Here is a 24,103-nt window from a genome sequence, read left to right as displayed (position 1 = left end):
GCACTTCCCTACTTTGCTTAACTTCTGTACATCTACACAAAGTGATAAAGCACCAACTGTCAGATCTTGGCAACTGGAAAAATTCAACACATCCATCTTGAGCTCATTGATCACCACATGTTAGTTTGTGATTCATCCACAATTTCCATGTCATTGCATTAGCATTTTACATAAAAAATTATTTTAAGGTCTAGATTTTGAGGTCCTCCAGTTGACCATGGACCCCACCAAACAACCTACAACTTCCAAATGTGCTTTGTCTTATATTAATTACACTTAGTGTGTGGAAAAGTATTTAAGCATTTGGAAAGATCTTCCCCTACCAAATGTGGGACAAATGCTTTTGAACTAGCTTATACCTTGTGCATATCCTTCTACACCCTCACTCTCAAACATGCCATTACAAAAGGATTCATTTAAATTATTTACCATTGCTAATACATCATAATTCCTATCATGAAATTCATCACTATCAGTGTCCAAATTCCTCTCTTGGATTGTACTGGGATGGCCACATGCCCATTAAAAGACACTCTCCACATAGTGATGCAAAACATTGTTGAATGGATGGTAAAAAAGATAAAAATTTGATGACCATTTGAATGGCACCCAAACAAACCAACCCCTACTAGGCAACTTCATTTCCATTTCTTAGCAAAACTATAATTGATTCCACTATCTTCAAACAATGCATTCATAATGGTGGTCTTAATTATCCAGACATTGTGGGAAGAACAGTTGCATCAAAAGACACATCCAACAGCTCCAACAATTTACCAAGCCTCTGTAACATGCCATCCACTATCTTAGGATTTGCAATCATCATAGGCTAGATGATATGATTTCCACGGGCCGCACTAGGTGCTGATGTTGTGTTGACTCTATTAGTATTTAACAATGAGATACAGACGGACAATGAATGCACTAATGTGCATTTTGATTTTGGGTTCTCAAAGCATTATGCAAAAGCCTTCCCAAGAAGCTTGGGTTGGAAAGCTTGGTACTCAATGCAGATGGAGCAAGGTTAGCTGTAGCACAAAGTTTTTAAGCTAAATTTCCATGCACTTCAGGTGAACTTGTTGAGCTTAATGCATCTATTAGAATTTTTAGCAAGTTAGTGTCAACTAGCCATTGTAAAGGGTCAATATGATATGTATACAGGTAATCATCTACTCTAATCAACTGGATCACTACCTCCATGATTGATGTGATGCCAATCAAATTCACCAGTTTACCTAATATTGCTTGATGTGCTTGGATATAGTGCATAGTAGTAATTGTCTTTCTTAGCAGTAGAGAGATTACAACCTTACTAAAGTAACCAGCTAGTAAGGTTCTATGTGGGTGATTAGATTCCAAGATTGAAAAAAGAAAATTCATCAACTCTTCATCCTCAATAAATGTCTTAAGAATAGCATCAATTTCACAAGAGAAAATTTCACAAGCAATAAATGGAAATCTAAAACATCATTTACTTTTTGCATTCTAGAGGCTCTTTAACATGTAGTGTATCATGTGTTGTGTGTGTTTCTTGTCTTGAAGAAAATTAATAAGACGATTGCTGACACTCTTGAATTCTTGATAATTTCTTATTCATCAAAAAGGTCTTCAAGTGTACACATTTCTTTGTGCAAAAGTGAATCCACCTTCAAATGAGGAAAGACTTGGAGATATTTAGTTTTCAAACATCTTCGTCATATCCCCCATCATTCCTTCCTCCATCTTTTTTGTTATGTTGGCTTTTGGTTATTAATTAAACCTCTAGTTTTGCCTATGTTATAGTTCAACATGTAGATCCCACTCACATCCATTTGACTTTACATGAAAACATGCATACATCAAGACCTCATAAAATTTAATTCATTATAATCATTTGTTTTAAAACATCCTTAATCCTCACAAATGTGATAAATATGATGAAATTAGTTGGGCCCAAAGTGGGACCGACTAAAAAAAAATTATTTTTCAAACAACTAACATTTTAGAATGGCCTACTAAAAATCTTGCACTAATTTGAAACAAAATCAACCCTTGGCAACAATTTCAAAACTCATCTTACATCTTTCTATAGACTTGTCAATATTGTGATAGGAGGTCCTTTGACCAGCTTTAAAAACTGAAAAAAAACCTAAATGGCTCTGAAATCAAACATATTGATTCTTTGTTCTACATACTTGCACCCTGTCAAATCTCATCTCATGAAGATCTCTCGGTCAAAAGATATTGACTATCAAAGTTGCCCTCTCAGAACTACCTACAAGAAAAAATGTCAAAAAACCATAAAATACGTTTGGATTTGGCTTTGAAAATAGGTCAAGCTGACACTTGGGGGCATGAAAAGTGAGGAATTATTTCATTTTGATGAGGAAAATATAAATCTATGATTAGGGTTCGTAATGAATAATAAGAAAAATTTGGCAAGCAGTCAAAGTAGGCTACCCAAAACTTGTAGACCGAAACATTGGCAGAAAAGTCATTTTTGCAAATGGAATGGACTCGAGAAAGTGTGTAGACGGATTAATCAAGATTTGCAAACTGGCATACTTAAAGTATTTTTAGGGAATAACATAATGTTACAATCGATTTGATCTCACCTTGCACAGATTAAGAGATATGACATCATAAATAGGGGTATCGACCAATCTGCCTTTCTTAACACCGATAAAAAGTTACAAATTGCATTAGGAATTGTGTTCAAAAAATGATCAAATGGATTCACCAGAAGTTCAAATTAGAAATATGACAAGTCCCTAACCTCTAGAATGCAATACAAAAGGAATTTTAGCATTTTGGTCAACTAGGTCAAAGTTATAACAAGTCAAATAGGGCCTCCCAAAATTCTAAACTGTGTCAACATGACAACAAGAAATGACCAACTTTGAGGGATTTAAAACCTAGTCAAATGGATTTAAAATAAATCAAAATCTAAAACATAGGTTCTCTAATATGGACACTAAACACTCCCAAAGTTGCAGGTCATGAAATATAATTGGGTGTGAGATATTTAATTGCAAACAAGGGCTCTTGTTGCTATTTGACACAGGCAAAAATGCAGATTTGGACATTGCTCAAAATGGGACTTCACAGAATGGCTTGCAATGGAAATTTATCTTCATGGGACAAGTAGACATATTGAATGCAAGGTGTTAGAAATAGTAAACAACTTTTAGGCCTCACAAGTACAATTAGGTACACATGCATCAGAAAGCGCTTATAGGGCTTAAATTTTTCAATGGTACTCAAAATCATCGCTTCAATTTTGAATCCCAATAGAGCCAACCTTGTTAAAGGTTACAAAACACTATTAGGTGTGACCGTATTAGAGGATTTAATCACCCTATTAGGAGTGGCCTTGTTAGAGGTCTTTAGATAATTCAATAGAATTGCCATCTTGTTAGAGGATTTACACATAGCTATTAAGCCAACTCTATTAAGAGATTTAGATCACTACTACAATGGTTAGAGGGTAACAATGAGATGACCTAATTTGAATGTAACTAAATTGGTGATTACAGATCTTGATTTTGGCTTGTACTTGATCCTTCTTGATCGATTTTTTTTTTTTTGCTCCACAAGGATATTCTACTTATCCTTCAAATTTTCTTCCTCTCTTCATCATTAAATCTTCAATACATTCACAACTTCTCACACTTTAACCCACAACTTGACCTTATACTTATATCTTTCATCTTGTCAAGTCGACTAGAGTAGAACTTAGAATAATTAATATTCATCATCATAGTCAGTTAGAACCAATAAATAAATCAATTAAGCTTAATATGCCAAAACAAGAAAATCCTTTGTTAGCCAACCTAGCTCAGTAGACGCTAACTTAGAAATAATTTCCTATGTTAACCAACTGAAGATCAGTTAACACTACAAACTCACAAAGATCCTTTGGTAACCAAGTGAGCTCAATTAATACTAGTTCTATTTAACTTTTCCTTCATTAACCGAGTGAGCTCAGTTAACACTCATATTCTATAGAATTTCCTTCAAAACCTAAGTTAAGTTAGTAGACATTGTCTTCTTAGCTTGGCAAACTCAGGAACACTTGGAAAATACATAAAACTATCTTCACTACCTGAGTGAGCTTGGCATGCACTGATTGATAATGATATGACATTTGTTATGCATACAAAGACAAAGCACATTGCAATCAAATATCATTCTTTGAGAGAATTGGTTCAAGACAAAGAAGTTAGAATAGAATATGTAAATACAAAGGAACAAATAGTTGATATATTCACAATGGATTTACCTCAGGATGCCAATGAGTATTTAAGAGGTACACTAGGGGTGTTATGCCTATCTCAATCTTCTTAAGGAGAGATATTAGTTCCCTACATCAACTAATATTGATTGACATATCTTACAAATTAATGTTGTAGATCTTACTTGATGAGTTGCCTAAAGTAAAGAAGGAATAGAAATAGAAGATTTACTTTCACAAGAAAGGTGACAAATGGAGAACTTAAATTGAAGATATATATATATATATATATATATATATATATATGAAAATATGACAAGTATTTAGAATTATTGTCAAAGAGGGGGATTTTACTAGAATATGGGAGAGTTTACCAGAGATCATGAAGAGTATTACAATAATAAAGGGAATTAGAACCAAGAAGAGAGATAGAGAAAAGAGGGGAACTACAAGAAAGATCAGTAACCTATATAGAGGATGGACATATATTGATAGCAGGAAAGATTTCATTGAAATAGATTAAGTTTCTTTTAGGTAATGTGGTTGGTATTGGTTTGCCATCAATACCCAAGAGGGAGATTGTTGATAGAAGAAGATTGTTGATTATCTTGAAACAATCATTATTTTTTCATTGATGTTAAATCTGCTATTGTGCATAAGAAAATTTCTTACTTTGGTGTGAATGTTATCATTTGATTGAATGATGAAGAGGATTTGAAGAAGAATGGATAAAAAAAGAGTACCTAGAGAAAGGTTGAGTTATATGGTATATAAAAGGAGCACTAAGATCAGATAAGACTATGATTATGTAGTGTATTTTTTATCTACTTAGAGCTAAATTGAAAGCATACTTAAGAAAAGACAAGAAGAAGAAGAAAAGTAAATTGTGTCTACTAAGCCTAACTAAGAAAATAGTATAAGCCGAGAAAATTTGGTTTAGGTTGAGTAGAAATATATTATGAATTGAGAAAAGGATAATTAGTATGTGTCAAGCACTAGTGAATGGCAGTAATAGTAGAGTGAAGACATAGTTCATGCTGAGAAACCTAGTTTTGGTCAAGCATCAAATGCTATTTATTGTCAACTGACAACATAAAGATTTTGATCAAAGATTTGAAGAATTTGAGCCAACATAGTTGATTTCTTGAATTGTGTGAAGCATGTAGAAGATAACCTTGATGAGATGGAGGCATCGAATTCAAGATAAATTATTTTAAGGTGAATATAATGAGGATTGTAAGAGAAGTTTCTAGAGGGGAAAAAATAGAAAGATTGTTAGATTCAATGAATCCTACCTAACCATAAAATGGGTGATTATGGTTAAGAGAAAAAAGATAAAAATTATCTATTTAAGAGCATACAAAGATAGAAACAATGGTCGTTGAAGCCAAGAGAAGAGTTATAGGAGCAAAGAGAGATAGAGAAGAAGTTTGATGGTATTCCTTCATATCAGGGCTTAAGGAGTGGATGTACTAATGGAATACTGAGAATGAAGGCTTAAGGAGGTGAAGGCTTGAAGGGTAAAGAACCTATCAAAGAAAAAGAAGATTGAATGCCAAGCAAAATGGAGAGTTGAACAAAATAAAATTATCTATAAGTGAGTTATTTAATTATCAAATGAAGTCCTCCTACTACTCTCTAACATTTTTATTAGTTTGGATAAATCCTTTGGATTAAGGTTGACCTAATAATCATGAATAAATCCTTTAACATGGTGACATTCTAATGGAATTTTCTAAAATACTCTAACAAGGCTCACTCCTAATAGGGTGATTGAAATCCTTTAATCAAGGTCACATTTAATAGTCTGTATTATAACCTTTAAAAAAGTTGGCTCCTAATAGATCTCACTTTAGAAGAGTGAAAATTGGTAGCATATTACTAGTTGGTTTTCCCAAATTGGGTTTCCATGTTAAATCCTTGTGTCAAATGTGTGATTGAATGGTTGATGTTTCATGTTTACATTTATCCAAAGTTCATTTGACCTAGGATTGTAACTTACAAAAGTTTACGATATTGGATAACCTAATGAATTTATCCATGATATGGATATATGGATATGAATGTAGTAAGTATTGAAAAAAATTATTTATACATTTGGACTTTGGATAATTGATTCACCCCCTCCCCACCTCCCAGTTATTCTAAATATTGCAACACTATAATGTAGAATTAGTTTGATAAGAATACAGATAGGTAGTGAAAGGTTAGAGAAGATAGATCTAATTAGGAGGATCAAGAGATAACTAGTAAAGAGGACATTTTTCTTCAAGCAGCAAGGTGCTAACCAAAGGATTAGGTGTTGAATCATTTTGGTAGGTGATATAGAGTAAATCTCTTAACAAAGTAGTCATATCTAAGAATTTTGTAAATCTACTAAAAATTTACTTTCTTAACTGTGAGTTTGAAAACCTTTAGTCAAGGTGAGACCTAATATTCTTGTAAGCTTTTAACAGGGTAGATCTTTCACATAGTAGATCATAGTTTATGATCAAAACTTTGTATGCATAATTAGCCACACTTTATTCTTGTAGTAGTAAACATTTGTGGGTCTCATCTCCACCCCAATTTTACCTTCTCCTTGGAGGCTTTTTGGGTAACCAAAATCTTCTATGTTATGTCTTGATTTACATTATGTTATGGATATGATGCATGGTTACTTATTTTAGTTCAGATGTTAAGCTATGAGATTTATGGTTGGTGAATTATTTTATGGAAAGAAGTTCTAAGTGTCGATTCACAACCCCCCACTCATAACTTACTTTCTAATTTATATTTCCAACAATTGGTATCATAACTAAGTTCTCTTGAAAGAAAATTTTGATAGCTTGAGAGGTAAGAACTTGAAGATGGAAGTCTACAAATTGGGAAAGGCTATTGAGAACTAGAAGATTGAAATAAAACTTGTCTAAAATCAATTGAATGAATCAAGAGATAAACTACAACAATCATTAAAGAGGAGAAATGAAATATCTATGCAACAAAATGATACACAATACCAAGAAATTGACACTACTGGATTGTTTGAGGACAATAACTAAGGATAATTTGATGTAGAGATTATAGATCTGATGGAAATGAATAATGGCCTAAATGAAGAAGTCAGGAATTTAAAAAGGGAACAAGAAGATGAATCAATATTATTTTTTGAGAAAAATAAACTAAAAAACAAAGATGAAGAATATAAAGTCATTATTGAAGAAGAAAAAAGATTACTGGCAAAAAATCTCGAGGAGAAGACATCAGATGTGCAAAATCTTACAAACATCCAACTGGATGCAATGAATCAATTGAGGCTTTCAAATAAAGAAATGAATAGAAAAGACCTATTGTAAAATGAATTGAAGGAAGAGAAATAAAAGATTAACAAGCCTAGTGAAACCATAAAGTATTTTGAGAAACTAATAGAATCACCAAGACCCAATAGTGCTACTACTAGATTGGGATATTCTACTATTGATGAAGTAGAATCATCTAAAAGTTATGAATAGGAGAGTAATAAAGGAAAGAACAACAAACCCAATTTGTCATAATTATGGAAAATTGGGTCACACAACAAATATTTGCAAGATCAAAATGGGTTATCTAAACGCCAAGCAAAAATACAAAGGCTACTATTATAACTGCAAGAAGTAAGAAGATTAGGCACATGAATGTAGGACCAAGACCATCAACACTCAAAATTCTGAAGCATATTGTTCAACTATCAAAAGTATGGACACAAAGTGTAGGAATGCAGATCTAAACTGATGCAGAAGCATCCAGAGGTATAAGGGCAATCCTATGTCACCCAAAAAATGTACATAGACTTAGTTTTTATTTCATGTGTTTTCATTTCTAGATACCCATTTGGGTCAAATAAAGGTTCCAACTCTCACAGTTCCACTATCAGTGTTCTAGGATAGAGTATTTCAACACCTTGGGATACGTGTAAATGCCAAAAAATAGGAGTATGTAATTGATCCATCATTTTGGCAAACTAGAAGGTATAAATTGGTTGGATGCATTTAATTATTATTTAGAGCATTCCAAAAAAAGAACTAGGTCAAAAGGCCCCACAGTTTGAAAGTTATTGCAGTTTTTCAATTTTTTGAGACCTCCTAAGAATGTTTCAAAGTTAGGCTAGGGGGATTAAATGACCTCAAATAGGGCCAAAAAATGGGGGATGAGAAAATCTGCTCCATAGGGCTATAGAGAACTTTTAGAGCTTTCCAAAAATGTAAATGGTTTGTCAATTGGAGCTATGTTTCAAAAGTTATGCCTCCCGAAAGTTCGATTACCGTTTCTAGATTCTTCTAGTTTTGCACCAACTTCTAACACGGCTTCTAGAGCCTTCTATTTGGTTGGTGGATGCCAACTAGCACTTTCTAGAATGTATTCCTAATCCTTAACCCTCTGGGGTCTATTTAAGGACATTTCTACCATTATAAAAGGCAATTCAGAGTGGAGTTTGAGAGGAGGTATTGAAAGGAGAAGTTATCTCCAAATTTATGCTATTGGTAGCCCATAGGGCATGTTTTGAAGTCTATTTTCTCTATACTGAATGTATTAGCTTATTTACAAAGTTAATAAAATTTCCCTTTCCTGTTGTGTCCATTCTGTGCTTGGGTTGTGTCCCCATCATAAACCTAGGTAGACATCAAACAAGAAAACAAAGGTACAACAAAATGGAAATTCTTAGAGTTGGGATTACAATGCAAGGTATAGTTTTCATTATTGCCAAGAATATAGTCATGTTGTTGAAAATTTCATAAGGACTCACTTCAAATGAAATTACAATAGGTGGTTGAATGAAATTGTGATCTTTAGTTGTCTCAAGGTTAGACATGTAAGCAGAAACTACCTGACTCAATCACCTACACCGAGCATTGAATCCAACAAAGGAAAAGGAAAGATAGATGCTGAAAAGGTAAAGACAAAAATGAATAAGACATGAAAACGAAAAAATATTTCAACACATCAAGACAAGATGAGATCACTTTATCCAATGGATCAGGTGATCACATCACCCCCAACTAAGAAATCAAAGGTATGTGAGCAACTAACATCTGAAATGATATATTATGCATTAGTGAAGTATCTAAACTACGAAAAAGTTATATCAGTATGAATCAAGATGTAATAAATATATTAGAGGTAGAGATAATCTATTGTTACACTATTTTTTCTATGTTGTTGCCAAGTATTGGAAGTATTTTCGTTATTGTCAAGTAGTGAAGGAATTGTAGTGGTTGTTGATCTCTTTATATTAGCCAAGAATACTTAAAATCCTATAGTGACCAAGCTTATAGTTGTGTAAGCACTGAGCAATAAATACAAAAAAATTTCAAGGTCATATGGTCAATTTTTGAGTCATTTGTATTTACTAAAAGATCGAAGAGCACAAAGATGAAATGAAAAAGAGATTTTAGCATTTGCAAACAAGACTCAACTGCAACTTGATACAATTCATCAAATTGAAAGGTATTTCACTTGTGTTGAGTTACATTTTTTTGTGTTTTCCAACCCTAGCGAGTTAAAATGGAAAAAAATTCTTTGACATTAGTGAGGAAGGAAGGAAAAGAGGTCTTTAATGTTCAATTGATTAGTAATGATGTGTGACAACCTCCATTTTGTTTCATACCTAAAATCACACATAAAGGATATCCATCTTGTGTATTATCAATTATACCACCAAAGGTTTTAATGATTCAAGATGTTAGATGTTATTATGCATGCAAGGTAGGAGAACTAGGAGATCTATAGACTAGGGAAATCTATCAAAAATTATGTGAGAACAGAGTCTTGAAGGAAGATAACAAGATCATAGAGAAAAAAGGGTTAATGCATGCCCTAGATTTTCCCCAAGTATTCTAAACTAAATGGATCAAGATTATGTTTAGAATACTTCATGATAATTAGATATGGTTAGAGAATGTCCTTATCAAAATATCAAAGAGAAACATTCATAGGGTAATAGGGTATCCCACCCTAGATAGACAAAAGAGCATGATGAGCAATTCAAAAGAAGCAATTTAGAAGAATACAAGAGCAATATGGAACAAAAGGGGAATTTCAATAGATACAACCATAGAACTTATTATTCAATTTGTAGTGTGTGTGTGATAGCACACAAATTCTTCCATTCAAGGTGACTTAAAAATGTGCCATGCATTGTCATTGACCTAGGTTACAAGATTGTCAAGAACGATCATACATATGATCTAGCCAAACTACAAATTCAATAATTATTAGAAAACCTAGAAGCTATCAAGAAAGCAAAGAGTTCTTCATGTACGTTTAGTGCACTCATCATTTTCATATTCTTATATGTACAAAAAATGTTTCCTATCTTTGGCAATGTATTATGGAAGACAAATATCTTTGTTACTCAATAGATAAGAGAGTTCATTGAACAACTAGGAGATAATTTTGATTTAGTGATGACTAGCTACTTTGAAGAATTTAAGAAGTCAATGAAGCAAAGATAAAGAATTCTTGTTTCTGTAGTGGACAAACATTGCAATCATGTTTTTTTCCTAGTAGATGTTGACTATACATATGTTCAAGCAACTATTCCAAGGGTAAGATGGTTGAGGCCTCTAACTCATAAAGTGAATATGGATGAAGCATTAGTAGACATCACAACATTATTGGTAAAATAAATAGATAAGGATTCTACATCTTTTGCAACCTATGAAGAGGCAAAGTCTAAAATTACAATAAAATTTCAAACTACCACAATTATAAGGAAAAAGAACAAAATGCTAAAGAAACATAAAGAAAAGTTTGGTGAAGGTGAAGAAGAAGATGCAGAAGAAGGAGATGATGAAGAATTTCAAGGATCTCTTTATATTACACAAGGGTTGTGTGAAGTCTAGTATTACGATGAAGAGGAATTCAAGGAAGCACCCATGGAAACTGGAAAGAAGAGGAAGGCATAGTAGAAGACAATCCAAAACCTGCACAAGCCAAAGAAGTACAATCTATAAAAGGAAAAAGGGACCATAACATGGAATAGGCAAGCTAGCCTACTAAGAAAATAAGAAGGAAGTATAAGCAATAGGAGGAATCAAATAATGAGAAGACTTAATCATATTACATTAGTGAATTCAAAGTGGCAAGCCATAATCCCTCTTTTGATATTGAAACCCTAAATGAGAATGTAAAGAATAATACATATTTATTAGATTTTTAGCATATTGATTTTGATAAGTTAGGAAGTGGAGATTAAAATAAAATTGAAGAAGATATTTATCACATGATGGCTACTTTTAAGACTACTCCATTGGATATTTATAACTCTATACCTAAAATCTTGTATGTGAGAGTTGAACAAAAGTGGAAGTTTAGATTGAGAACTAAAAATAATATTAGAGAGATTACTTTAGCCCAAGTTATTTCTTCTTTGGATAAGAAGATCATAGTGGAAGATGTGAAGAATTATAAAGGGAGATTTTCTCCTAAATATAGAGGTTTTCATATTCTAAGAAAATGAGTTAAAGAGGTGGTAACATAGAGTACACTACATTGGAAATCAATCTATGGGTTGGCCACAACAATTGTATAAGAGAAAGGAGATATAGAAAAGGATGAAAGAACAAAGGAAGATAAAGTGAAAGAAAAGGATGACATAGTAGAGGAAGAAACTCAAGGTGTACAAGATGTTCATGTTAGAATATATAGTTCACTGATATAATTCAGAGGGGGGGTGAATGAGTTATACAACTATCATAGAAATCATTAACTTTAAAAAATCCTAACCATATGAGTAATTTTAACTAAAACCACAACAAGATACTCATACACAATTAAAACTAGATATGTTAACTAGGGTAACCCTTTATTAGAGGGAAAACCCTGGCGGGAATGGTACCCACAAGATGATGTACCAATATAAATATTCCTTGTTAGAGAATAGACCCTATTATGAGTTTGTTACAACATTTAGTACATAAGATTCCTCTTTAGTAGACTTTGAATCCCTATTACGAGTTATGGAAGACAGTTGGACCCACTAACCAAATAGCTTCAAGGTTAAGATCAAAGAATCCACTGTCCAAATGATCTCTATATTATTCCTTGCAAAATAATAGAACTGCAATGTACTTCCTTTCTTTGTCTCTTTCCTATCAATGGAGCTTCTCCTCCTTCATATCTTGTAACCATATCTCACATTGTACATCTAATGATTCCTTGGATCACTTACACACATTCAATAAGCATTCTTCTCCTTCTTGCATTGCACACTAATACTTCACATTCTACTTGATCCTCTAATCCAAGCTTACTCTACAAGCAAGGGAAACAACTTTCCTTTATATAATATCTTCATAATAATTCCTTGAGTCATCCTTGAGGCTTTCCCAATTAATTAAAACAAGATAATTAATTAATTCATAATTAATATAGAATTGTCAACTCATAGTCTATACAAAACTTTACACATGTGAAACCATGTCTTGTGCACACACTAGTGTCATCACACAACTATCCTCTATCACTATGTGATTGTGCATCTCTTTATTAAATCTTAGATGAAAGATAGCAATAGGTCATCAATAGTTTGTTTTCCAATGCTCTATTTCTATATTGCTTCCAATAAATCAAGTGTAACTTTCATACATCATTGACTCAGACTTAGTCCTCTTAACCATGTCATTAGGATAAACTTAGCAACATGTCCTCTACTGTGCATCATCTAAAACTTCCTCACCTTCTATGTATCATAGGATCTATGACCTTTATTCTTTTAGTCTTTATAGAATTCCTACTATGTTGACATCAATGACAAATGTAGGCATGAATGCAACATATCAATGTTCTTCAATGCTTCGGATACTCCTATAATGTAATATCATCAACATTCATGCTAACAATCTACCCCTGTGGTGTTGATGACAACATAGATGAAAAACATCTAAGTCCCAACAATACCAAATTGTTCTCTATTGTTGCTACTTTCATCTTCTCAAATACTCTTCATCAATCTAAAATCTTCTAGCTACAGGTCATGAATTGTTCATGGTGAATAAACTTACAACATTTTTCTAGTTGCATATCTTCCTCATAGAGGTATTCTTCTATGCACTAACATATTCTTCTGTGCATTGACATATTTTTTTGTGCTCTTACATATTGTTCTAGACACTTACATGAATATTTCTAAATTTCCCTAAAGAGATAACATTCCCCCATTGACATCTCAATAGGTACCTCTTTCATATTTTCTTTCCCCATTGCCTAGGAGATTTTTTCATGTACACATTCCCTCCCCCACTGACATCAATGTCAAAGGTATCAATACAAGTACACAATTATAGTTCTTCCAACTCTTTTGATTAGATAAAGTAAAAAAAGACATTATTTAATAAAAAAATGCCCAAGTACCAAGATTCCTACATAACTTAGTAAATACAAGATACTCCCCCATACAAGATGCATCAATATTTAGTCTAATCTAACCTTAGTGCTTTGTACCACTAGACTAATGCACTCCTTGCATCATCTACTCCAAAGTAGGTGGGGGCATAACCCCTAGCATAACTATTAAGTGCTCAAAAGTATCTTTAGGAAAAGGCTTCATACAGATATCTACAATCTAATCTTTAGGACTTACATACTCAAAACTTATTTCCTTTTTAGCTTCCTTTTCTCTCAAAACATGATACTTAATATATGTGCTTTGTCTTAGAATGAAATACTAGGTTCTTAGATATACTTACTATACTTGTGATATCACAATAAATGAAAATAGGTTCTGTAAACTCAGTCCAAATATCCTTCAGCATTTGTTTCATCCACATAACTTGATTAAAGTTATTTTCCACTACTAGGTACTCTACCTTAGTTGTACTCTGGGATATACAATCTTGTTTCTTTCTCAACCAAGAAAAAAATCTTCCTCCAAGAAAGAATTCTCCACCACTGGTGCTTTTTTTGTCATCCATATTGCATGCTTAGTTTGCATCAATATATGCACACAAAGTGAAGTCCCTTGATCTATCATACCAAATTCTATAATCAAATGTACCCTTCATGTATCTGAATAACCTCTTTACTATTTTATAATGACACTCTTTAGGATTAGCTTGAAATCTTGCTACAATTCTAACTGCATTTGCTATATCTAGTGTGTTGTGAGTCAGATATTGCAATCCTCCAATCATAGATCTATACTTTTTTTGCTCAACTATAGGTGTTTCATCTTTACTAGATAACCTGTGACAAGTTATCATTTGTGTACCAATAGGTCTACAACTTTCTAAACCAAATATTTTCATAAAGTCTTTTAAATACTTGGTCTATGAAATAAGTATCCCATCTATGCTCTACGTAATCTACAATTCTAAGAAAAACTTCATTTCTCCTATCATGCTCATTTTAAATTCATTTTTTGTTTCTTCAACAAACTTATCACTTTCATTATCATTACCTCCAAAGATTATGTCATCAAAAAATATTTTAATGATGAACAAACCATCATCAATTTTCCCTAAATATAGATTACCATTTGTTTTACTTTTTATAAATCCAAGCTTAGACAAATACCCATCCAACCTAGCATACTAGGTTCTAAGTGCTTGCTTTACACCATATAGTTCTTTCTTTAGTCTACATATAAATTTTTTTTTCTTCTATCCAAGGGAATCCATCAAGTTACTCAATGTATATTTCTTCTTCAAGTTCTTCATTTAGAAAAGCTGAATTGACTTCCATCTAATAAACCTTGAAATTCATGCTTGCTGTATAAGCCAAGAACATCTTTACCACTTCCATTCTTTCCATAGGTGCATATGTCTCTTCATAATCTATTCCTTCTTGCTTTGAATAACCTTTACAAAAAAGTCTGGCCTTATTTCTCATAAATTCTCCTTGCTTGTGCATCTTATTCCTAAAAACCCATTTAATTCCTATCACATTCTTATCTTTTGGTCTAGGAACCAATTCCCATTTATAATTTTTTATTATCTAATCCAATTCTTCCATCACTGCTTTCATCTAGTGATCATCTCTATTGTTGAAAATATATATGATAGGCTAAGTTACTAAGAGGGGAGGGGTGAATTGGTAACCAATAAAACTTAATCTTTATTTACCAATTAATCTATCATGTGTATTTTGATCTAATTACATGTATGAAAAATTGAAAGTATTAAAAACATTCATAATACTTTGACACACAATATTGTGACCCAAAAACCTTCCAAAAATAAAGTAAAATTGGGATGGGGATAATGCCTACAAGCTTTAGTATTGTAGTATAAAGTTGGCCATTTAAGGCTTACAATGATCACTTCTAATGATCTACCCTTTTAGGAGCAATAAGGACTGCTAGGTCCACCTTGCAAAAGGATTTACAAACATATAATGAAGTATGCACTTAGTAAAGAGATTTAAAAAAGACTGATAATTCTACCTTGTGAAAGGATTTAATTGATCGACCTATTAGGATGAACCAATGGTTGATCTTTGATCTACAACCTAGTTTGTTGAATGAGATTCCTTTGAGTGTAATAATCACCTTGTTGTGATAGATATATATTTGTTTCTCCTTATATTTCTATAGCCTTTTTCTTTGCACTTATGCTCTTCATATCATTCACACATCATGTCTTTGGATGTAGTACAATACATTAAATATATACTAATCCAATTTACAATTTATCAAAGTTGGCTACAATACAAGTTTACAAAAAATACACAAAGTTGGCCCAATTGTAGAAACTTGACTTCTAAAGACTAGCTCAGTGAGGTTTTGATACTCAACACCCATTGTCAATGTTCAGCATCATCATGCATTCAATAGACATAGAAGCTTAGTCCATACTGATCACTTCTAAGTAGTCTAAACTTAGTCTACATTGGTGACTCAGTGAATACTACAAATCTTGATATATATACCAAATCACTTGGTTAACACTGCATAACTCAGTCAATGCTATCGATACAAGCTTAGTATGAACTGAATCACTTGGTTAACACTGAGTGGCTTGGTCAACACTAGATTCGTATCACTATAATTATGAACCCGGTAAGCACCACACAATTTGGTTTGCACTGAGAAACTCGATAAACACTAAGAAGCTTAGTTTACACTAAAAATCACCAACCTAGTAAAAATTGCTCAGCACAAACTCAATACTATTCCTTGAACTTACTAGCAACTTTAAAACTTGGTAATGTCTCAAATACTTGGTTAATACTATTAAATATACAATGAGCTTGGTAGATAATAAATAAGTGTGTCACTAATAACAAACTTGACTACAATGTCAACAATCTCCCTCTTTGGCATTAGTGACGAAATCACTTATCAATCAAAACTAAATTCTCAAAAAGTTCAAAACACCTTTTATTCATCATATTATGTCTTTAACTCGGTAGTATATTTTGTTTTTGAGATTTTTCAAAATTTCTTTTGTAAGAGATGTATCTCTAAATATCTGTATATGTATATAATATGATGTTTCTCCCCCATACATATATATTCAATATTATATACATCTTCTCATCTTCTCCCCTTTATATATCACATCTTGTCCCCCTTTACATATTCTTTTCTTGTTATACATTTTCTCCCCCTTTTTGTATACTACATCTTATATTATATATTTTCCCCTTTTACAATATACTATCTACATCTTCTCCCCTTTTTGACATAAATTTGGAAGGTGTAATCGATATAGTAATAACAAAATGTGACAAGAAATTAGAATGTACCTTTAGAATCAATGTCATTGTCTTGTCCTAAATTTTCTTACAACACCTTGTTTGTGTGCAATGCAACCTAAACTTCTACTAATAGTTTTATCATGTGGTTTGCAATAGAGAAGTTGTTATCATGGATGAGTGTCTTAGCATGTGCAATATGTTTATGCAATGCATCCATGTTTAAAAGAATCATGCCCTATATGTCTACAAGTGTAGCTCTTATCATGGTTTCTTTTCTTAGAAATTCTACCTACATATCAATTAAAAATTTGATCTTTGTATAGTGGGCAGAGCTGTAACTTGTGTCAATTTGCAATTTTTGTGCACTTGCCTTTAGATCTTCATCAATCTTTGAAAGTTTATCTTTAATTTCCTTGGTGAAATTGGAAGTGTCATAGATTTTACTAAACAAATAGGTCACATTGTTGCAAGAGGTCTCCAATGAGCCTTGAATAGTAGACAAATCTACTTGATGAAATGTGATCTTTTGTGCAATTAGCTCAAATACTTTATTCTCAAATTTCTTCTCTGCTCTATTAAAAAAATTTTGTTGTCCATTCAAATATTCATTGAATTTCTAGACTACATTTGCTAGCTGAACCAAAATTGGTTGAGAAGTGTCAACCTCTATGTCAAGTGCCTCTGTAAATATGTTCTTTGTATCTTCAAGCACCTAAAATTCTTTATTTCTTTCTTCTATAAGCCTCTACTACGTAGATTTCTTTTGAAGTAGTTCTCCAATATATGCATCTAATTAGGATTAATACTGGAGATATCCTAATTTGGGATAACTATCTCCTCACCAAGAACAATTTCTTCTTCCTTATCTTTACCTTTACTCAAAACTTTTGTACTAGGTTGAGGCTTGGTCTCAACTATCCTTGTACTTATTATTTGCATGCTAGGAATAGAATCAATAGTAGGACTAGTAGAAAAAGTAAATACTACACTTATTGAGAAAATACCTTATGTAATCAAAATTAATGGAGGAGGAAGTGTTTATTTCTTAGTAGATGAAGTGCTTGTCACTTCTATCAATGAAGTACTAAGCTAAATAGGTACAAATATTGATTGAGTTCTTGAACTTCAATGTTTGACACAACCAAATATGTAATAGATTTCTTTGAGCTTGATGTCTTCAATTCTTTCCTCAGAGAATGAGGAAGTGAGGCTATGACCACTACTACAATCTTCTCTGGGCCAGTCTTCTCAATGTTTTGAATCTTAGGTAGATTCTCATTGATAGATTGCTATTCCTATTCCTCATCATCTATATTGTCATAATGTGTTTCTTCTCCATCATTTCCTTCTTCATGCTTGTCATTTTCACCATCGTCATCCTTATCACTAACATGAATTAAAAAATCACTTTGCTTATGAAGATTGGAAATGTTCTTCCATGTGTTGGTGGCATTCTTTACCACATGTTCAATGTCATTTATCAATATCAGAGAAGTATTGAATCTCAAAGTAAGTTTTTCTTCATTCTTCTTAATGGAATCTTTCACCTCCTTGTCATTCAAGCTTAGCATGAGTTGCCTCAGGGTCTTCTCATATATGTCTTTAGTAATTTTCATAGCATGCTCCCATCTTGAGTTGATTTTCTCCATTAAATCACTCAAAATCTACTGAGGAAGATGGTCTAAAGAATATCTCCATTTTCCCATCTTAGACATTATTATGTCTTCTACTTGATTTTGCTTCTTCGTAGTTCTTGTCTCATACTTTAGTGATCTAATTTTTTTTATTCTAGCTCTTGAATGTATTTCTTTCAATCTTTATTGAAAGGTGGGTGGAGGGTATTTGAATATTGCATCTCCTCCTTCTTTACCAAGTTTCTTCCTAGATGCTCTCCTTGTGAACACTGTAGTAGATGCTTTTGCAGGTTTGGTTATAATAACCTTAACTTTCTTCTTTATAGGCTCTTATTCTTCTCACTTCTCTTCATCTCCTGCATCATCTTCCTCAATGTCATCTCCTTTTCCTTTAGTCAAAAAGAGGGTGGTGCTAGACTATTTCAATTTTATTATTCTCTTCTTCCCTTTGTTGACTACCTAAGGGAGTTTTACCTCAAGTTATATTCTTTCTTTGGCTTCATCATATGTGCCAAAAGATGCATCTTTTGGATCAACAAGATCATTTAATATTACTTCAATAATATCTTTGGTTTCATCAATATTAACCTCATAACCTAGAGGCTTACCCCATACAATTCTTGGTCTTACTACTTATATATACACTTTATCACAATAAACCATGAAAAAAAATCATCTTTGTAGTCAGCTACAAGTTTCTTGGGGATTCTAAATCTATTACTCATCTTGTCCTTAAATGCATTAAAATAGTTATTTATAATACTAACATAGTTTTCTCCCATTTCTGCTATATACTCATTTATTTGGTAAAGAATAGGTACATCTTTTCTCCACACAACTATATCTTTTGATGGGAAGAACTTTTGCACAAAGAAAAATAGACAAGTTAAGAGTGAACCAAAGTTACAAGGATTGTTCTTTGAAGTTCTTATGCTCTCCATGTTCTTGTTGAACTGATTCAACATCAACCTAGCTAGGTCAAATGACATGTTGTTCTTGACCACTTTGAATGCGAGATCCACTACTTCATATGATACACTATTGAGTCTACTTGAGATTTATATATTATGTGCAATCACATGTATATCAAACTTCAATTCCATATCCATGACATAGCCGATCTTCATTCCCCTTCCATCCCACTCGGCAAGGGTTTTCTTCTCCTGTTCAACCCAACTTAGGGTTTTGGTCATTTTTGCCTTGGCTAGTATTGGAACACCTATGATCCTATGGATCATTTTATTTTTTATCACAATAGGTTTCTCCAATCACAACTATCAATTATGTACACAATGAAGGATAAATCTTATCCATTTAATTTGGAAGTCTCATGGCATATAAGGAATGTGATTCAAACCCTTTGCTTCAAGGTGTTGATGTTCTAGTTTTAATACCCTATTAACACACAATTTTCCCAATGACATCCAATTCTAGAGTTCTAATATCTTGAATAGCACATCAAAAATGTGAACAAATATCATCAATCAGTAGTACCTTAGATGGAATCTGAGATAGTGATTTGCTTGAATCTAGGGTTTTTGCGACGGTCAAACTAAGATTAAAGTTTGGTACCTTCCATTCCACACTTAAAACTAATATCTCTACCCCTTTCTTAGTCTTTTTACTGGTGGATGCCATCATTTGGTAGGGTTTGCAAAGACATAGAAATCTTACACAGTAATTCATTCAGATGCACTAAAATCACTTAGCACAAATAACTCTTGAAAAAATTGCAGTAATAAATGAATTCAATTTCATCCCTTTTATCAAAATTTTCCTTTCAATTTCCATAAATGCATAGTAAAATCATTTGGCTGATGATAGACTATCTTCCACTCAGTTTTCATTAAATGCTAGGTAGAGTCATCCATGACTCGGTGTCCACATAAGAAATCTAGTTAATCCTGACCTTGCTCAGTAGGGTGTTGTAACCTGACCTTTCTTGGTAATAATTGGCACTTTCTTGATCGCTCAATGATCCCTTTGCATTTGGAATGTTGATATGGGTCTTTTCTTTTAGCTGACTCGAACTGATTTAAGATGTCTACTTTAGAATCCTAGTTCTAGTTCTCCTTGTGGGAGATCAAGTGGAAATGCTTGAGTCACCCAATTGTTGAGTGACATTTTCTTCATTTCTCAGACTAGCATTCTTACAAGGATTTGGAATCAATTGTTGTCTTATCTTCTTTCTAATGTTATCAAGCTTTTTCCTTCTTTTCATCTTCAATTCTTCTTGTATTCATACAATTCTTTGCAACATGGCCAAGTTCTATACAATAAAACATATTCAAGTAGTGTCTCTTGTCCTCATGTGATGTTTTACACAATTCATTCCAATGTGTCCAAATCCTTCATAGTAATAACATCTACACCAAGTGTTATAGTCCCAACCAAATATAGCTTCTACAATTTATTCTACTAGATTCAATATCTTAGTTTTGCATTTAGAGGATTTGTGCCCATGCTTCTTGCATTTGTGACATGTACATTCAATTATAGGTTTCTCTTTGCATTCATTAGCTCTATGACCATGTTGGTTGCAATTGTAGTATTTTCCTTTGAATTTTTCTTTCCCATTGCTCCAAAATTTGTTTGAAGTATGACCTAACTTACCACAATGATTGCAAGTAGCTCCTTGCTTGGATAATGCACCTTCTTTTGTATATCCAATTTCTACTTTTGCCTTTTGTATGTATTAGATTTTCTCATTTTGTTGATCCAGTCTATTTGAGATTTCATCATCTTCTCATTGGTTTTTCTTTCAATGCTTAGATCTTTCTATAATCTTTCATTCTCTGATCTTAGGTTCATGATTTCGTCATTTGCATTGATGACCTCATGAGTGAAGTCTACCTGCTGAAGATATAGGTGTTGAATTTAATTTTTCTTTCCTTCTATCTCTTCTTTTATCTTATTTTTCTTTTCCATGACTTCACACAATCTTACTAACTAGATTTATTTCTCTCTTCTCAGCTTTCTTATTTCTTCTTAGAGTGGACCATTCTTTTCTAATAGTTCTTTGATTACCTCATTTGTTTCATCTAAATTTCTTTCTTAATGGATGTCTTCAATTTTTGTTCAATGTAGAGTTTGTCATTCATCTATACTACAAGATCTTTTCTTCTTTTCAAGCATTGAGAGACTTGCTCCTTTTCTTTCTTGAGTTGTCCAATAGCCAATTCCAAATCTATCTTTTTATTGTCAATAGCCTTATCAAGTATGAATACCTCCATAGCCTCTAATCTTTGCTCAAGTTGTTAAACTCCTTTTCTAAGAACCAAAAAGCTCTAGTACCAATTGTTGAAAATATATATGATAGGATAAGTTACTAAGAGGGGAGGGGTGAATCAATAACCAATAAAACTTAATATTTATTTACCAATTAATCCTTCATGTGTATTTTGATCTAATTACATGAATGAAAAACTAAAAGTATTAAAAATGTTCATAATAGTTTGACACACACTATGGTGACCCATAAACCTTCCAAATAGAAAGTAAATTTGGGATGGGGATGATGCCCAAAAGCTTTAGTACTACAATATAAAGTTGTCCTATTAAGGCTTACAATGATCACCTCTAATGATCTACCCTTTTAGGAGCAATAAGGACTACTAGGTGCACCTTGAAAAAGAATTTACAAACATACAATGAAGTATGCACTTGGTAAAGAGATTTACAAAAGACTAATAAGTCTACCTTGTGAAAGAATTTAACTGATCTATCTATTAGGATGAACTAGTGGTTGATCTCTAATCTGCAACTTGATTTGTTGAATGAGATTCATTTGAATGTAATAATCACCTTATTGTAATAGATAAATCTTTATTATTCCTTATACTATTTTAGGTTTTTACTTTTCACTTTTTCTCTTGATATCATTCACACATCATGTCTTTGGATTTAGTACAATACAGTAAATATATACCAATTCAATTTACTATTGATCAAAGTTGGCTAAAATACAAGTTTACACAAAATGCATAAAGTTAGCCCAACTATAGGAACTCGGGTTCTGAAGACTAGATCGATGAGGTGCTAATAGTTGTATCCACTATCAATTCTTGACATCTTCATGCATTTTGTAGATCTAGAAGCTTGATCCATACTGATCACTTCTAAGTAGTTTGAACTTGGTCTACATTGGTGACTCAGTGAATATTGTGAAACTCAATATATAAATTGAATCACTTGGTTAATACTGCATAGCTTGGTCAGTGCTATCACTATGACCTCACTATAAAATGAATCACTTGGCTAACATTAAATGGCTTGATCAACACTAGATTCATATCACTATAACTGCAAACTCGGTAAGAACTACCCAACTTGATTTGCACTGAGAAACTTGATAAACAATAGGAAGCTCAATTTACACTAAAAATCACCAACCTGGTAAAAATTGCTCAGGGCAACCTAAAAATTGTTCCTTGAACTCAGTAGCAACTATAGAACTTAGTAAAGCATTAAATTCTTGGTTAGTATTGTTAACTATGCAATAAGCTTGGTAGATATAGAATAAGTGTGTGTCACTAATAACAAACTTGACTAAAATGTCAACACTTTATATGCCTCATCAGCGCTTTTAGGTTATACTTGAGAAATTAGACACAATTCCTCATTCACTATGTTCCTTGTCATTACACCTTATCCTTGCTCCCAATTATCTTCTTTGGAGGGTGATTCTTTGTCATGTTTCTATCGAAAGTAGGAGTTGGCATCTCAACTTTTATCCCTTCTTATCTTCTTATCTTCTTCAGATCTACTACTACTGGAAAAGTCTCATCTTGCACTTGCACTTATTGACAAATTAGGTTGAATGTTGAGAACAGTAAAAGTTGTCTCAACTCTAGCTAATTCTCTAGACTGTCTCATTTTTTCTTCTATAGATTCTAATCTTCCAAGCAATGTTTCCTTAGAGAAATATTTGGTGCAATGTATTACTAGCTGAATCACTATTTTCTTGAATGGTGGTGTTAAACTTTTCAAGATCTTCCATATAACCTCATCATCTTATTTAGTTCTACCATGAGACTAAATTCATGCAAAAATTTATGATATTCAACCAACATAACTTCTTATATATTCATCTTCGATCATCTTAGTATCTTGAAATGAACAAATCTAATTTTGTAATCTCATTCCTTTTGCATGATCATCACCTTCAAAAGTAACTTCCAATGCTTTCCAAATTTCATGAGAAGTTTGAAATGTCTTTACCTAATTATATTCATTCTTTGGAAGAGCTAGTAGTAGGGCTTCTCTACCTCTCATGTTACACATGAAAAGATCTCTTTCTACCTCACTACATTCCTCTAACATTGTTTCTTGAACAATTGGGATTCCATATTGGGAATCATCATGCAATTATATAAGCCATTTTTGGAAAAATACACTTTAAGTGTACCACCCAAATGACATAAGTGTCAAAAAAGGGGGATTTTGTAAATTTTGGAGAACTTTGCAAAGAAAGATACCTACTCAGAAGGAGTTATAGAAATAAAAAGAAGCATTTACTCAAGGGGAGTAACATAGCAAGGTAATGACAACATTTTTGCAAATTTTGAAGATTTTGAATTTTGTTATAGAAGCCAAAAAGAGA

The 24,103-nt window shown here is 32.6% G+C and overlaps 1 pseudogene; it reads right to left on the bottom strand.

Moving 5' to 3' along the window:
• Window positions 1-522: 522 nt before the first annotated feature.
• Window positions 523-24,103, bottom strand: part of LOC149558152 (uncharacterized) — a 123,219-nt pseudogene continuing 99,638 nt past the window's right edge.

The sequence above is a fragment of the Cupressus sempervirens genome, chromosome 5 (genome assembly GCF_028749045.1).
Source record: "Cupressus sempervirens isolate cs-2001-9-10 chromosome 5, ASM2874904v1, whole genome shotgun sequence".
Classification (NCBI taxonomy): domain Eukaryota; kingdom Viridiplantae; phylum Streptophyta; class Pinopsida; order Cupressales; family Cupressaceae; genus Cupressus; species Cupressus sempervirens.
The sequence above is the reverse complement of the archived record's forward strand: the minus strand, read 5'-3'. Positions and strand labels throughout refer to the sequence as shown.